Source organism: Amphibalanus amphitrite, unplaced genomic scaffold (assembly GCF_019059575.1).
Source record: "Amphibalanus amphitrite isolate SeventyFive unplaced genomic scaffold, NRLGWU_Aamphi_draft 000001F_arrow, whole genome shotgun sequence".
Lineage (NCBI taxonomy): Eukaryota > Metazoa > Arthropoda > Thecostraca > Balanomorpha > Balanidae > Amphibalanus > Amphibalanus amphitrite.
The window spans coordinates 2,888,592-2,906,257 of NW_024881499.1; the positions used below are offsets into that span (position 1 = coordinate 2,888,592).

Consider the following 17,666-nt stretch of genomic DNA (forward strand, 5'->3'; position numbering starts at 1 on the left):
TATCGAATACTAATCTCCAAGTACATCTTATCTGGAGTACCTGAGCACGCAGCAACACGACACTGTGATTCTTTTCGACACTTACCAGCCACAAACCACAAGGGCGTGTGACCAAGAATAAAGAAATCTTATGGCACGCAGGAGATGATTTCCCCTGGGTTCGCCCAGCCCAACTGACAGTTTTCAGTTTCCGCCCCCGCTCTCTGCGCCTTCGCGGGATAAGACCATATGCAAGTCTGCAGACCCTGCTTACCCGGTCCGTAATGCTTTGAATGAGGAGCTAAGTACCGTGACCCAGAAACAAACGTGACCCAGAAAAAAAGTTTGCCAAAAACCGTGGGACAGACGTTTTTGCGTTGTGCAGTTTTGCTACATTGTATACCCAAAAAATAAGAACCATGAAGAGAAATTTCAATGTTTTTGCTATTCACAACGCTCCCTCGCGCTCAATTATCTCTAAAAATAACTACACAGCAGCTCTGTAGATTTTTTTCGCAGGTTGTGGGACAAGCTAAAATACATAGGCACACGAAAGCACGGTTTTGGAAAGATGTCCAATTTTTTTTGCCACTTTGCTGTTGCCTTTTCAATGATTTTTTTCTTCAATCAAATGTCCAAATCTTGTTACGCTGAAATAAGCTCATTTATTGACGTGAGACATTATTGAAATCGTGGGACAGCATATCTCCACGAATTTTGACGGACACCCATATATGATGAGAAACCAATAAATCAGTTCTCTCTCCAAAGTCCAAAGCGCTTAGTGCTTGAACGTCACTTTGACCAATCGGAAAATGATCACTTGATTCAGTTTGTCATTTTATTTAAGAAAAAGAGGACACTTTGCGAGACATTTAACGGTGGAACGTTATACGAAAGACATTGACCACTAGGCATAGCCACTTGCCAGCGGCAGCCACGCTACTCACTGCCACCATTCAAATCTTCTGCGCGCCTTTTCTTGGGTTGCCTTGCACGTCCCTTCGTTTTCGGTGACGAAAACCTCCCCCCTGCGCGAAGTTGCATGGCTAGGACCGAATCCGGGCACGCTTCCATCATACTTTTCAAAAAGTCGTCCTTTTCTGCCTGGGTCAGGGGTTGCGGCTCCGGAACCTTTGGCACGCAGCAGAGGTCGGATATCGGACATCCCTTGTACCAGTCTTTCACGTTCCCCCAGTCTGGAGAGTCAAATGCCGAGTCGAGCTCCATCAGTGTCGACGGAGGATGCCTGAAACAAATCCAAACAATGCATGTGAAATGGGAGAAATGAAGACACGAAAGAAAGTCACATTTTTGACAGCTACTTAAGGTGAAATATTTAAAATGACGTAATAGAACGGCAGCAATTGACATCAACTTTAGGTATAGCAATTGAAATAAAACATCAATTATTCAAATATGCAACAAACATCCAAAAGTGAAAGAGAACGTCTTCGAAATAGAACGTCAAAGTCTTATGAACGCTAGCTAATGAAGCGAGCGAGTGGATATAATGAGGCATTCATCAGTGTTCACTTTCGCGCTTTAAGTAAGAAGTTTTTCGGTTTTCATTCATTTTCAAGAACAGCTCGCGTAAAAAAGCAAGCATAGCGATGACGCTTTAGGTACCCTTGTTCTTTCAACTTCACACCACTCGATCACCCTAAAAAAATATAATGAAACGAAAGCATGTCAAGCACATTATGGTGCGTTTCTACTTTCCAGACATTTGTGATAAAAAAACGAGTCAACACGTAAAAAAAAAAAACGTTTCTCCCATTGATGGGCGCAAAGATCACGCGAAGATCACGTGATATATTTTTAGCCAGTTTCAAACTTGGCATTAATTTGGGCATATGAGAACTAATTTGCATTTACTTATAGCATGTTGCAAAGATGTCCGTGGTAACCAGCGAGCGGAGGAAGCGAGCGAGGTGAGCTCTTCGTAGAATGACAGAAATCTATTAGTGTGGGCGTCCGGACGCCGACCGGCCGATGCAATGGGTAAGTTTTGCAAGGCTTGTATCTCCGCAACCAATGGACCAATTCACTTGCGGTCTTTTTTGTACGAGAGCCTCATCCCTTCTTCCAAGTATTGGACTATTCCCGATGCATGTGGGTGACCCCTAACGCACGTCCCACGTGGAAAACGAAGACGTGTCAGTTTTGTAGCAATTACAATATGTAACTCGGCAATTACTGGGTCCATTGCGCTGAAACTTTTTTGTTTGTTTATTGGGGCTTTAGGGCGCATCAACAGCAAAGGTCATTTTGCGTCCATAACGTTACCCTCACAAAAACAAGTGTGCCAGAAGAGAGAACCGACTAAGCAAAAAGACGAAAAGCCTAAAGGCAGGACAATTTAAGTTACAATAACGAAAGTGTGTAGTGATAGTCAACTGATTAGACGTAACGACTAGAGGACTAGATAGATTGGGGTCCGGTCCGGTCGAGTAAATCACTTGGGATTTAACTGAACGGATAAAGGGAAAAAATGAAGGATAAAACCCATGGTGACTCGTCACCCAGTACTCAGTAGGTACCTATCGGATAGCGGGGTGTGCGTGTCAAACAACGACTCGGACAACAGCGATTCTAGAACAGCGACAGAAAAACAGCGACTCACTCAAAACAGCGACCGCATTTCGAGCCACCGCTAGAACAGCGACCCACACGCTTGAGCGATTATCCAAAACGGCGATCCGTAACAAAACGACTTCAGAGGAACAGCTACTATTCTAGGCTAATGGGGAATGGAAAAGCAAAAAATGGCAAATTCTTGCGAAGAATACTTTTATGAAAAATGCACTCGTTTCGCGGAACAGGATGCATCATATGAAACTCTCGGATATCACGGCGCAATCGGGGAAACTTGGCAAATAATTTGTACTTAAAAATCAACGATGTCAACGAAAAATCACTTACCAATTACCATCATCGAAACGAATGCCGTAAACGGGGGTGACTTTGCCATGTTTTCAACTTGAGACGCTTGCATTCTTTACACTTCTTAACTTCTTGAGATGACTCTATGTTCAAAACACGGATGAAGATTAGCTCTTTTGGTTTTGCTATTATCGTATTTATATCTTGCCTAAAAATATAATTTTTTAAGAAAATGAGTCGTGGCAAAGTTAAACTGAAAAAGGGGTGACTTTGCCACTAATTCAAAAAATGGTTTTTAACGCTTGCAAATAATTTTTAAGCATTTTTGTTCCATTGTATGGGGGAGGGCAACCATCTTTAATTGTTTAATAGGAAAAAATGAAGCAATTCAAAGTTTTTTGCTCTTAAATGATGTACAAAAAAGGAGAGATACATTACTTTAATAATACATTATAGTTGTTGAAAATTATTGACATTGATAGTAAATAGAAACTGAAAAATGATTCAGAATAGATAAATAAGCAGAACTATGATTATACCGGTACTCTAGGACCTTGCCGCTTTCTTTCAGCGGTATTCAGAGGAACAGAAAGGAGACGTTCTTGCGGCAACTTACCGGCACCCTTATTATCAGCGTTTCGATCTATAAAATGATACCGATTTCTTCAGCTAGTCTTACTGGCAAACTCAGGAGTTGTAGATGATCATAACTGTGCTGAAAAGTTGGGCCCAGCTTCATCCATTTTTTGAGTTTGGTAATTTTTGCCTTTCTATACTCCCACTGTGCATTCCTGTGCTAATTATAAACGTATAAACTCTCACTTTTTTAAAAACCAGTTTGGAGGTCAAAATGATGCTACATTAAAAATTATTTTGAATTGCATCGGATAAGTATTCAATTTTTGCATAAATAACATGGTGGCAAAGTCACCCCATGTGGCCTGCAATTCACTTGGAAAAATCGCCACCAAAAATTTTAGCTAAATGAAGTGACAAATGCCAGTTTTGTTGGATATGCTAACTTAACAGCCTTGTCATAATTAACCATACCAAGCTTCAGCATCGCAGGTGGTCTAAGACATGTTTAGATAATAAAAAGTTTGGAACTCTTCAAATTTGACCATTTCAATGACTCCAATAAAATGGAGCCCAGTTAGGTATTTAGTGGTAACTTACCTATCAGTGTTAGTTATATTGGGAGGCCCATCAATTACCTTTCATTTGTGCATAAAACATTACTACATTCCTCGTTAAATATCATGGGAGATCTCCCTAAAGCATTTTTCGAGAAGCATGGCAAAGTCACCCGGCGAGGCAAAGTCACCTCCGTTTACGGTGTACAACTGAGTTGTTTGTTTATTGGAGCTCTAGGGCGCGCCGACTGCTGGGTTCATTTTGGCGCCCATACAACTGAGTTGAAACGAACCTGTAATTATGTTACGAAATATGCTTCGGCGATCCGTAACAAAGCGACTTCAGAGGAACAGCGACTATTCTAGGCTAATGGGGATTGGACAAGCAAAAAAAAAAGACAATTTCTTGGGAAGTATACTTTGAAAAATGCACTCGTTTCGCAAAACAGGACATCATATGAAACTCTCAGATATCCCGGCGCAACCGGGGAAAGCTGGCAAATAATTTGTACTTAAAAATCAACGACGTCAACGAAAAATCACTTACCATCATCGAAACGAATGTACAACTGAGTTGTTTGTTTATTGGAGCTTTAGGGCGACTGCTGGGGATTTTGCGCCCATACAACTGAGTTGAAACGAACCTGTAAGTATGTTACGAAATATACTTCGATAGCGACTCCAAACTAAGATTTTGTAGTAAATAATAATGCGAAACAAGTGCATTTTGCATAAAAAATGTAGGTACCTACTTCGCAAGACATTGTGTTTTACTTCTCCAATCACGAATAGCCTAGAATAGTCGTTGTTCCTCTGAAGTCGCTCTAATACGAATCGCCGTTTCAAACAATCGCTTAAACATGTGTCGCTATTCTAAAGATCGCTCTAAACGCGGTCGCTGTCGCCGCGCGTCTCACGGCCGTGTCGGCAAGCCCATCGCCAGTTACGCCCACATGGCTCGGAATCCAGCAAAACTGAATAACTTTGCCTGACTGCTCCACCGAAGTAAGTCGAAATAAAATGTCTTGGACTATCGGGTTGTCTAGAATAAGAATATAGATTAAAACCCCGTTAAGTTAGCAGGCTGCTGAGAGAGTCCGATAAAATGAGATAAGAAAAGCTGTCAGATACCTAGATATAACAGCAAAGCCTTCTCGATTGCGACGAGCTCGGATGAGAAAACAGAGGCGGAAGAAAGCAACCAAAATGTGTGCGTGTCATCACCGGCCACGAACGCACAATCTACACTGTTCTCCGTTTTCGAGCCGTAAACACCGAGATGAAACCGTCACATGAGGCAATGTGTTCCAACACCCGTGCTCGTTGGTCAACGAGGTCAGCTTGCGCTTGGGCGTATTTCCATGGCGGGGATGACGTACGGCCCTCCAGATATTTAGTGGTTGGTTGCCAACATCACAATAAGCGATCTGCACTGATGAATACGTCTAATGGCTGTTGAAAATCATTGCCGAAGTGTGTGCACGAACCCTCTTCTCATTTCTATTGAGTCATTTTACAGGAGTGTCTCTGTCATTCAAAGTTATTACACCAAAAGCACATAGGCTAACCAACCACTCTTTTGCTGGAGGGCCGTACCCACGTACATTCTGTCTTAAAAGTACCGCGCAAAGTGACGGTGGATCCATCAAGCCTGACCGATGAAGGACTGCTAGATTTGAGTCACCGAAGCAATGAAATGAACATCCTCGTCCCTTACCAGACATGTGCTTGGATCCGAGAGCTGGATCTATGATCTCAGTGGATCTCTCGACAAAATAGAGGGGTTGGATCTATGATCCGAGTGGATCTCTCGACAAAATTCAGGGGTTGGATCTATGATCTGAATGGATCTCTCGACAAAATTTAGGGGTCGGATCTATGATCTCTGTGGATCCAGCGGGCTAAAATTTGTGGAGGACCTATGATCTGTATGGATCTCACGACAACATGTAGCCAATGAAACCCTTATCCTACATAATTGTACACCTTACAGTGCAATACAATTGAGAATTATCACTTGTGGACATGGTTATTGGTTAAGACCACTTGTGATCATTAGGTATCATCATTAAATTTGAATTTAAATAAACAACATTTGTACTACATTTAAAATAAACCAAGAACATGCATATTGCTACTTTTTGTGACCAATTGTAACTTTTTCATGACAGCACTGATGACAATCTTATCAACAAGCTACAGCCACTTTAATTCAAAGAACAAACAGTACAGACAGATGCAGTGGCAGCAGGGCACTGCAGATTTTCATTTTGGTCCCATTCTTTCTGCAACGCCAGTAGGGCTAATGCTAAAATGCCAAACTCTATGGGGGGCACTGTACCCTGGTGCCACCCCCCCCCCCCCCCCTGTTCTGCCGCCTATGGACAGATGTTAGGAAATCAAACCTGGAAGCCAAATAGGTCAGTTTTGTTAAAAATAATCCAGCAATCCACTTCTGCCAGGTATGAAATCCCAATCCAGAATGTTCATATGAGCTATTAGTATGTGCAACACAATTTCGATTTAGTAAGAATAGCAACCAACCTCTAATACTTTCCTAATAAAATTACAAGTTCAAAAATGGCATCAACTTCTTCAGATTACCTACTTTTGGCCACTTTTGGCATCCTGCCAGCTGCCACGTGTGGTGCCATGCTGTGCTTTTGTTATGAGAGAGCCTCCCAAAAAAAGACAAACGAAATTCACAGCTCACGTTTTGGTAATATGGTTTTATTACGTCATTATCGTTTGACCAATGAAAAATCTTAATTTGACCAAGACCGTAATGATTCCAAAAGATTCCCCGTAATAGGCCCTCTAAACTAATGACGTAAGATATTGTTATTCTTTTGAAAAGTGAATAAAATTAAGATGCAAGGCGCACACCGCTCAGGGCCACATAATACCGTTTCAGCTTACGTTTACGTCATTAAATTCAACGCTACAAAGATGATATTCACAAACAATCGTATTGTAAAATCATGTGAGGCAGAAAAAATGAACATTCTTTAAAAAAAAGCTCCAGACTTTTGAATTTCCAGTTTGATTTTTTATTTATTTTCATTATACTCGAAGGTAGAACGCCTAGCTCATTTGTTATTTGAAATGACGTCACGAGTTCAATTTAGATACTGAATAATCATTTTACGGTAAATATCCGAGGCCATTACAATTGATATTTCGCTTCCCATCGCTTCCGCAGGCTGTTGAATATTTTTATACTTTTGTTTATATCTCAGTTTATTTTATCAAGTATTTCTTTCAATAGATTGAAATACCTTTGCCTAACCAAGCCACATGTGTCAGTATCATCTTTTATTGTTTATCAATCAATTGTGGTAGCTGGAAACTGGAAAGCCTCATGGTTGTCTAATGCAAGATCAATGAGATTGTCTTATCAATATCATTATGTAGATTCTAACATGAATTGTGATGTGGTAGGTACCTAGTTATGTATTGTTCATTAGTCATTACTTTGACTTACCTCTATGTTAATTGTTAATGCAAACTTTTCTGTTGGTATGTGAACTGTGAACAATCTTCATGTCACTCAATTCTCTCAAGTTGTGACCGTCATGAGCCTCCTTTATTTTGTATTCTGTATAATGTAACTGGATGCCTTTACTAATATGGTCTTTGTATAAGATTGTTTGTTTCTAACCATACTTTGGTATTCATAACTTCTTATGAAAGAAAGTTGTTAACATTTTGAGCACCTATGTATGAGCTATGATCCCAACGGATCTCACGACAAAATTGGGGAGCCAGATCTATGATCCGAGTGGATCTAGCGACAAAATTGAAGGGTCAGATCTATGATCCCAGTAGATCTCTCGACAAAATTGAGGGGTTGGATCTATGATCTGAATGGATCTCGGATCGGGATCCATGGGATCGGATCTCAGATCCATTTTTCCGGATCCAAGCACATGTCTGTCCCTTACCCAAGGTCAATTGGTTCGGTGACTTTCAAATTATAGCAGGCCCTTCCTCGGTCAGGCTTGATGGATCCACCGTCACTTTGCGCGGTTCTTTTAAGACAGACTGTACATACGTCGCACGCCACGGAAGCCTATATCGGCAGTGGAAAAGAGCTCTTTCATGCGAACTCCGAAGGAGACCGATCGTCCTACTCTGTCAAGTCGATTAAAACCAGGGGAAAAGACGTACGGATACGTCGGATGTCCTGGGAACTGGCGGAGTTTCAGTGCGTACCTCATCCCCAGCATCTGAAGGCGAAGAGATGGTGACGGTTCGTGTGCCTCGGCTAGGATGCTGCTCTTGGGCGACGTACGGAATGCACCGGTGGCGACACGGAGCGCCGCATGGTGCACGGAGTCAAGAACCTTCCTACTGCAGATTCGCTAGCGGAGTCGTCAACAAAGCACGCATAATCCAGTTTCGATCGGACGATTAACCGATATCAAAGTAGCGTCCTGCGGTCCGCCCGATACAATGTACGAGCGGCAGTGGTTAAGAAGCAGCTCGACGACCTGCAGCAGAAGGGCATCATCAAGCCTGTCCACCACTCGACTGAGTAGTGTCACCCACTCGTTTCGGTTCTCAAGAGGTTGACAGATGTCTCAGTCTCGAGGTGCAACTGCAGACTGACTGTATATAGACTTTACGAAGCTGAACAAGCTCGTGAAGAGGCAGACACATCCTATTCGAGGCACACACGACGCCGTAGCATCTATCGAGTGCGGCGCTCGATTCTTCACGAAGTTCGATGGCGATGTTTCTGGTAGTTCTGTTCAAGTTAGGGGGCCCAACTCGAGGGATTTGAGGCCCAGATGAGATGGGCCCATAATCCTTGACTGCCCAAGACCGTGTAAAAAATGAGCTGAAATAATGATTGAAAATACTCGTATCCCGTATCTCGTACCCCAGCAGGCCCATACGAAGCCCAGAGACTCCATAAAATGCCCAGCAGCGCAGCCAGGGTGATTGCGGTGAAATTTCAATGGGCCTCAAAAGGCCTCAAAGGGCCCTCAGATGGCGTCACAGGGTCCTCAGATGGTCTCGAAGGGCCCTCAGCGTCAAATGGCCTTCATCTGGTGTCAAAAGGGCCCTCAGATGGCCCCAAAGGTCCCTCAGCTAACGTCAAATGGACCTCAGAAGGCCTTAAAGGGCGTCAAAGAGCCCTGAGCTGGCGTCAGAGGGCCTCCAGCTGATAACAGAGGGCCCTGAGCTCGCGTCAAACGGCAATCCGAAGGCCTTAAAGGGTCCTTAGCTGGTGTCACAGGGCCCCCAACTGGTGTCAGAGGGCCCTCAGCTGGTGTCAGAGGGCCCTCAGCTGGCGTCAAATGGCCATCAGAAGGCCTCAAACGGTACTCAGCTGGAGTTCAACGGTCCTCAGCTGGCGTCAAGCTACCCTCAAAAAGTCTCAAACTTTAGAGAAGGCCTCAAAGGCTGGCGTCAAACGGACTTCAGAAGGCCTTAAAGGGCATCAAAGGGCCCTGAGCTAGCGTAAGAGGGCCCCCGCTGATGTCAGAGGGCCCTGAGACCATCTAGTGCAAATCTAGACGTTTGCACTAGATGAACATTTTCTGGCATCGCCAAGGGCCTAGGTAGTTAAGTAGGTACCTAGGTAGGCCTTTACCTACCCGGAGAGGACCGAGGGGACGCCGTTTCGGTGCACCAGATGAGGGCGGGCCACTGGGGCGCTCCAGTACGTGCACCGAATCGAACGTCTTCCCTCTGCGGCATGCCAGCGGTGCCCAGACAAGCCGTGTGCGGACGCGAAGAAGAGGTTGATGAGCCGGAGCACGTGCTGCTACGCTGCCTGGTCCTCGCTGGCTCCCGCCAGCCTCGAACACACCTCTCCGCCGATTTTCGTGGCCCCGGAACTTCCGGCTCCGGTCTTGTTTTACGGCAACGCTACAGTGTGCTGCGCTTATTGAAATACCTATTGGGTTTCCGAGGAAAAAAAAAACTTTCGGACACTCAAACGTTGGAAAGCGTCCAATGCCCTGGAACACTATCTGATTGATGCAGCCTTGATCAGTAGATGTGCACATGTGCTTCACACAAATTGGCTAAATTTTGGCAGAAATAGGCATGTCCAAATTTTCAAACCAAATCATGCAGAAATTTCAGTGCAAAATCATTTGGGCTGAATTTCGGAGCAAGAGTCTCAAGGGCGGCCGGCACAATGTAAGGATGTTTTCCAGTCTGGTATCAGGGCTGTTGCGAAAATAAGTGGCCTAAACCTGATGAGAAAAGAGGATTTGGGGGTAACCTAGGTTTGGCTCCGTGACCTGGCATGCCCCTGCGCTCGGACCCTGGATCCACCAAAGGTCAAAGCTAAGCTAGACTTATAGAATATTATAAGAAATCTTTATTCCACAGGCAAGTAAAGTGGGTAGGTTCAAGGTTGAAGTTTTACGGTGACCTCAGGCTAATACGCATTTCAGGAAATACCGTCATTCGGGGTGACTTTGTAAAACTTTTGCTATTTTCTTCAATGCAGGGGAGATCTGAAAAGATATTTTGAACCAGGGTTTGTTCTAAGATACCAAATGGGGAATTCTGTGCATGATGGTGTATATCTGAATATTTAAAATCACTCCCTTATATTTCATTTTTTTGGTTAAAAAATTATCATTGTCACACCAAGGTCGGGGTGACTATGATACCCCTCATTATTTGCATTGTAAATGAGTTGACTGGTCAAACAAGCACAGCAATGGGGGTGTCTATGATAGGTCTGTTTGTTTTAAAAAAAGTATTTTGCACCAATGCAAACTTGATGTCTTTTTTCTTCAAAACATAAAGTGATCACAATTCACCCACTTTCGGATGCATGTGGTCACAAAACACTTAAAAATAACACTTTAAAAATGTCAAACTGTAACTTTTGTGGGCAAGCACAACTGGCAAGGAGCCAAACATGTCACAAATGGTCACATCTTCACGTCTTGTGTGGTTTTCCTTCTCACCAGGTACAATCACAGTACTCTTCCACGACTGCGGTAGCATCGTTCATTTCACTTTGAATGCATGACACATGGTACCATTTCTGGCAGTTTTCACACCCTTCCCACTTGATGTTCTTGTCCCCTGTGGCTCCAGGGGGGTTCCACCTCTCACAGATACTACACTTTTCCTCCTCCCCTGAGTCTGGCTCCTCTGCTGACTCATTTTCTTTGTCTTGCTCAGCGAAGCTTCGCTTCTTTGGTTTTGTCCCTTGCTTTGTCCTTTTCTTGTGTCCCAGACCCTGATGGCTTGAGGTGCTGTGCCTGTACTGCCATCCCTGCAAGAGCAGAGATCCTTTGCCCCCTTTTCCTGTGTTTCTGTGGTTTTCCTGTGGGCTATCATAGTCACCCGGGGCATTATCATAGTCACCCCGACGATCTAAGTCACCCCGAATGACGGTAATGTCCAGCATTCTGGACCTCCCCTTGGAGAAAATATCTGACCTGTTGTAATAATTATACAGTGTAGGTACTGTGTAGGGAATCAGTCGGGGAAACTATGGTAAAATCTGCTATTTTTAGCAGTCTGCTATTTTTAACAGAAATCTGCCAAAAATGGGTACGCATGTGACGTCATCGTACCCAATTATAGCAGATTTGGGTGCAGCCCCATACAAAAGCAGATCTGCACCCTAATTGAAGCAAATGCGCATCAAATGCCTGGCAGGTTCATGATGAGAATAGTGCTGAGAATGTCCTCTGATATTTTTGTTCAGATCCGACTATTTTCAAATTCATTATTTAAAAATAGTCGGATCTGAACAAAAATATCAGAGGACATTCTCAGCACTATTCTCATCATGAACCTGCCAGGCATTTGATGCACATTTGCTTCAATTAGGGTGCAGATCTGCTTTTGTATGGGGCTGTACCCAAATCTGCTATAATTGGGTACGGTGACGTCACATGCGTACCCATTTTTGGCAGATTTCTGTTAAAAATAGCAGACTGCTAAAAATAGCAGATTTTACCATAGTTTCCCCGACTGGAATACTGGACAAGGGCTTTAGCACTTTGACTTACTTGTAAACATGGATGATGACAGCAGCACAGTGCTTGCACTTCCCATGCAAATCACTTTCTTCATTGCAAGAGCATTTAACAGAAAAACCTTCCTTGTCCTTGGTCATGTCGAGCAGAATCTCACAGGGTTTCTCCTCAATTTGCTCTTCGGACAGAATACAAAAAGCTTTTACAGTCAGTTTCTGAGAAGTTCTCTCCCATATCCCAACTGCTAGTAAATGTTGGGCATTCATCACCGCCTCTCCTTCTCTCAAGAGATCAACATTTTTTCCAGCATATTCATAGATATCACACAGCGAGAAAGGAAACTCCTCCATGTAAGTAGAATGAACACAATATCGAAATGGAAACACCACCACGGACCACACGGCGACCACGGGACGCCGGTGAAAACAGGGCGCCGGGGGGCATATTAGTCACGTGACATTTGGAACTTCTCCCCCTCAATGGGCCTTCTGTATGCCAAACGTCACGTGTAAATTTCACGAACCTTGATCAAATCGCCCCAGGCGCCCTGTTTTCACCGTCGTCCCGACCACGGTACACAAAACCAAGGCATATACCGTGACCAAGGCCGTCTCCCAAATCTTGGCGCGCTTGGCGCGCGATGGAACGTGATCGCCTGAGGCGGTGCGCACGTTTACTAATAGCACGTAGAAATGACAACCAATAACGAGGTTTACATGTTTCATCATGGTTACATGCATAGGAAGTCTACAACATATGTCACGGCTCTGTATGTATGGCACAAGGGCCTATTCTGTAAATATTCCCCTGTACGGTACTGCGCTGTACCTCTCCTTGTATTTATTAGGGCCTTACCATTACGCCGTACTGCGTGCTCGTCTCATCGTCGACTGCGCCGTCTCCCGGACGGCCGGCGAACCTCAGTTTCGGACTGGAGCTGTCTCGTCGCTGCGGTACGAGGCGATCAGGCGATCATGAAGTGACCAAATTGCCAGAAATACCCGAAAATAAGAAGTACTCGATTGCCATAGTGCCGACTGACGGTTGGCGGGGGCTGGGCGGAAGCAGACCGTGGACGGGCGCGGGGCGCGGCAGTGGGGGGGGGGGGGTCACCACACCAGGCCTTCCGAGCTCGGAGGGCTGTTGGAGGGAGCCGCGTTGGCGGCGGCAGCTCGGCGTCCCCCCGCCGCGCCGCCAGCTGACCGAACAGCCACCTGAGGCCCTTGAGCTGTCACGAGAGTCATGTTGTCAGTTACGACCTTCGACAGTTCCTTCATTGGCAGTCAGCTATCAGTACCTGCCGACAGCGATACATATGCGCTAGCCGCTAAGATTGATACACATCTGACATCTTCATTCAGTGGCGGATCCAGGGGGGGGGGGCAAAATGGGCATTCCCCCCCCCCAAACGGCATAATTTTAACATTACGCCTATGGACGATGCATGGAAAGAATCGATAAATTGTTATGGTTTGCCCCCCCCAAAAAAAAAACTCTGAGCTGGATCCGCCTACCCCTCATACCTAATGTTTTCCAGAGTATCGTGTCTTGTTAATTGTTTGTAGAAGTTGAAACCGCCGGCACATCACCAGGGGACATTTTGGAAAATGTCTCCCCGTGGCGGCACGAAATCGACGAAAATTTACAGCAGGTACATCGTGAATAAGAAAGTAGACTAAATAGCTTTTATTGGGATAAATTTGGAATGCGGTTTAAATTGCACAGCAGTGGGTGAGGAATCGAAATCCGAAGAGTCTTTGGAATCTGGAGGAAGTTTTTTTTAGGGTGTTTGCCTCCACAGCGTCCAAGAGCGATGCCTGGGGCGCTATAGCTGAGGGGAAGCAGTTGCACGCTGTGTACACCGATTATAGCCTGCGTTTACTAGCGTCAGTCATAAACCATGCTGCTGCTGCTACACAAAATAAAAACAGTCGTTTAACACGCGCAGTGGAAGGGTTGCGAGTACTACGCCCAGTGGAAGGGGGGGGCGGATGTCGCCCCCCCCTAAGATCTCAGCTCCCACTGGAGCTAGAAAGACGAAATTTGGAGGGTAGGTGGAGGCCCAGGGGAACTCTGTTTTGTGTGAATTTCATGACCCTAGGTCAATATCTTCAAGGTCAAATGAGGTCAAAAGTGGTCAAATCTGCCATATTAGCGACTTTTTTGCGTTTACACGCCGATAACTCAAAAAGTTACCAGCCGATTTTCTTTTTTCTTTCACTATACGAAAGAAAATACATTTGTGAGTATGTATGGTGAATTTTTAGTTAATCCAACAATAAATATGGCAGTTAGAAGCATGCTAAGCGTAAGATGTTGCCGGCTGAAGCGGGATCGCCAGACGCGGGAAACGCGGCAATCACAATTTTGTGTTTACACACTCATAACTCAAGTTGTTACCGGCTGATTTTCAAAATTCTTTGACCATAAGATTGCCTGTACATTTCTTAGTCTTCTCACAAAATTTGACGCGAATCGAATATAATCAGCGGTATGGAGCGCGATGTAAAGACGGAACCGTCCCGCCCCGGCACAGTCTACAATTCAGGCGGCGCGTAACGGCTAGCGCCGGCCGCCGCGCCGCCGCGCCGCCGCGGCTGCAGGATGTTTGACTTTACACCGCTATTACTAGAAAAGTTGTGACCCGATTTTTTTATTTCTTGCACGAGAAGATCCGCAGTTCAATTCTGGACAGGTAGCCCAAATTTCACATTAGTATCGTGCTTGCGGCGCGAGTTATTGGCGAAAAACAGGAGGGGTGGGCGAAATCCGCCCTCCCCCCTTCCACTGCGCGTGTTAACACGCGCAGTGGAAGGGGGGGGGGCGGATTTCGCCCATCCCTCCTGTTTTTCGCCAATAACTCGCGCCGCGAGCATAATATCAATGTGAAATTTCGGCTACCTGTCCAGAATTGAATTGCAGATCTTCTCGTGCAAGAAGTAAGGAAATCGGTTCACAACTTTTCTAGTAGGTAATAGCCAGGGGCGCGGGAACTACGTTCAGACTGGGGGGCACACCATGATAGAGTTCAACCTAGGGTACCCCCAAATTTAGTTTTATCGCCGGTTTTAGGTCATTTATTTTTCATCCCTTGGCTTTTTCAACAAAAAAGAAAACATTTGCAAAAAAAGTGCGGCATTCCGTCTTAAAGTTGTGGGGGCACCGCCCCCACGGCCCTAAAGTTAGGGGGGCAAGCTGCCCCCACTGCCCCCCCCCCCCCGGTTCCCGCGCCCGTGGTAATAGCGGTGTAAAGTCCCTAAAGTCCAACATCCTGCCGCCGCGGCGGCGCGGCGGCGCGGCGGCCGGCGCAAGCCGTTACGCGCCGCCTGAATTGTAGACTGTGCCGGGGCGGGACGGTTCCGTCTTTACATCGCGCTCCTTACCGCTGATTATATTAGATTCGCGTCAAATTCGGTAAGAAGACTGAGAAATATACAGGCAATCATATGGTCAAAGAATTTTGAAAATCGGCCGGTAACAACTTGAGTTATGAGTGTGTAAACACAAAATTGTGATTGCCGCGTTTCCCGCGTCGGCCGATGCCGCTTCAGCAGGCGACATCTTACCCTTAGCAGGCTTCTAACTGCCATATTTATTGTTGGATTATCTAGAAATTCACCATACATACTCAAAAATGTTTGTTCTTTCGTATAGTGAAAGATTAAAAAAAAAAATCGGCCGGTAACTTTTTGAGTTATCGGCGTGTAAACGCAAAAAAGTCGCTAATATGGCAGATTTGACCACATTTGACCTCATTTGACCTTGAAGCTATTGACCTAGGGTCATGAAACTCACACACAACAGAGTTCCCTATGGCCCCCACCTACCCTCTAAATTTCGTCTTTCTAGCTCCAGTGGGAGCTGAGATCTTAGGGGGGGGGGCGACATCCGCCCCCCCCCCCTTCCACTGGGGGTAGTGCTCGCAACCCTTCCACTGCGCGTGCTAAACACCGTGCGATTTATTTATTAGTTCAGCTATATTCCCTGACAAGTCCTCGATCCTTGTGGGGTTGCAAATACCGAACTGCGAGTCGGGGAAAAAGAAGCCAGGTAGAAATAATTTTGATACAATTGATCGTCTGCGAAATCATTGTATGCCAACGAGTTTTCTCAGTAATTCAGCTACCAATTCTCGTGCTGTGTTCAACGAGACGTTTACAGTTAGGGTCGAACTTAGAAAAAAACGAACTATAGTGCCGGAATTGTAAAAAAGTGTTAGAAAATTGTTTCGGCAAAACCCGTCTATTTTGGTATTATGGTAGGGTAGTGTGGGGTAATTTGAACACATTTTTACGTCTTCTCCGTTGTACCAAATTCCAGTTCAACCCTGGATGAAGAAAAACTGTTTCAGTAGCGCAAGTGTCACTTGCTTTCACCATGCAAGCCTCATTTTTGGACGAGCCGAGCATACCTTGAATAGCATAGCCTCACTTCTCCACCAAGTCACGGTGTGTTCAAATTGCCCCACCGTGGGGTAATTTGAACATACTGCCTTTACCTGTCATAAAAACGATTGTCTCGCCAGCACCGATGTTGTTTGACCCATAAACAAATAGGCAGAACAATTCTAAACATACCTTCACTTGAAAAATCAACACAACAACAAAAATAACAGTTGCAGAGTATCAATATCTGCACGCTGCACACCGGTCAGTTGACAGAATTCGCCCCTCTTCAATTAACAGAACGTCTATCATTTTTGTTCGATAAAAACTCTCCCAACCTTACTACATCTGTTAAAGTGGTGCCAATCGAAACCTGGACATTTGGAGTTCTGATTTTCGCCAATGTCCAATTCGGAATTGGTTGGACAAAGGTAGCAGACTGGACAACATTGAACGATGGCTTGCTACACTTCAGCGCTTTTTATAAAGTAATCGTGCATAGCATTGATTGGCGAATGGAAAGCTTGTTAAGCTCTCAATATAATGAACACTTTTCGGCTGGTAAAATTACATGATAAGCAATATAAATGACGGTTTTGAGTGTTGATAGCTGCATAATATTCGGGCATATTTGGACAAATAGTTGACTTTAACATTTTTGGACGGAAAATCAACGAAAATGCTGGACATTAGACGGATATTAGACGTAAATTTTCTAAAACTGGCATCACTTATCTGCTACTGCTTTGGTTCGAAAATATTGGCAAAAAAAAACTGGGAGCGTTGTTTTTTTCGGAGGTATCCCTGTCTTCATTGAAATTCTCACACTATGTTCAAATTACCCCACGCTAAAAGTTATTTTGCCATTTTTAAAAAACAGGGTTCAAAAGCAAATTTCTTGGATTGAAGGCACTGATTAGGTCATTATACAACAAAAGCCGTTGCGTATTAGGCGCTAGCAATGCAAGATTTTGCGCTGCAATGAAGTTGCAATGACGTGTTGTAAGGCGTTTTTCCTTGCGAAATTGATTTTTTACACTGTGCGTCAACATCTTCATTCCCTGAAACTTTAAACCCCGTTCATATGATAGCCCTTTTAGTTACGATACTTTCTCTCATTGGTCTTATTGTCATGCCACTTATGGATTTTCCGTAATTTTGTGTTATTCACACTATGTTCAAATTGCCCCACATGTTCAAATTACCCCACCCTACCCTATTTGCCCTGTAGGCCCAGCATGTTAGCGGAAGAGCTTTGAAAAGAGCTATCAAATGCAAATTGATGCGATCCTCTAGCTCTTTTCGTTCACGAATCA

The 17,666-nt window shown here is 44.7% G+C and overlaps 1 long non-coding RNA gene across 1 annotated transcript; it reads right to left on the bottom strand.

Annotated features, from left to right (window-relative positions):
• Window positions 1-802: 802 nt before the first annotated feature.
• Window positions 803-12,590, bottom strand: LOC122390805. Its single transcript, XR_006258239.1, has 2 exons — window positions 11,999-12,590; window positions 803-1,228 (listed from the first exon to the last, which is right to left on the bottom strand). It is a non-coding gene; the product is annotated as an uncharacterized LOC122390805 (long non-coding RNA).
• Between the last annotated feature and the right edge of the window lie 5,076 nt (window positions 12,591-17,666).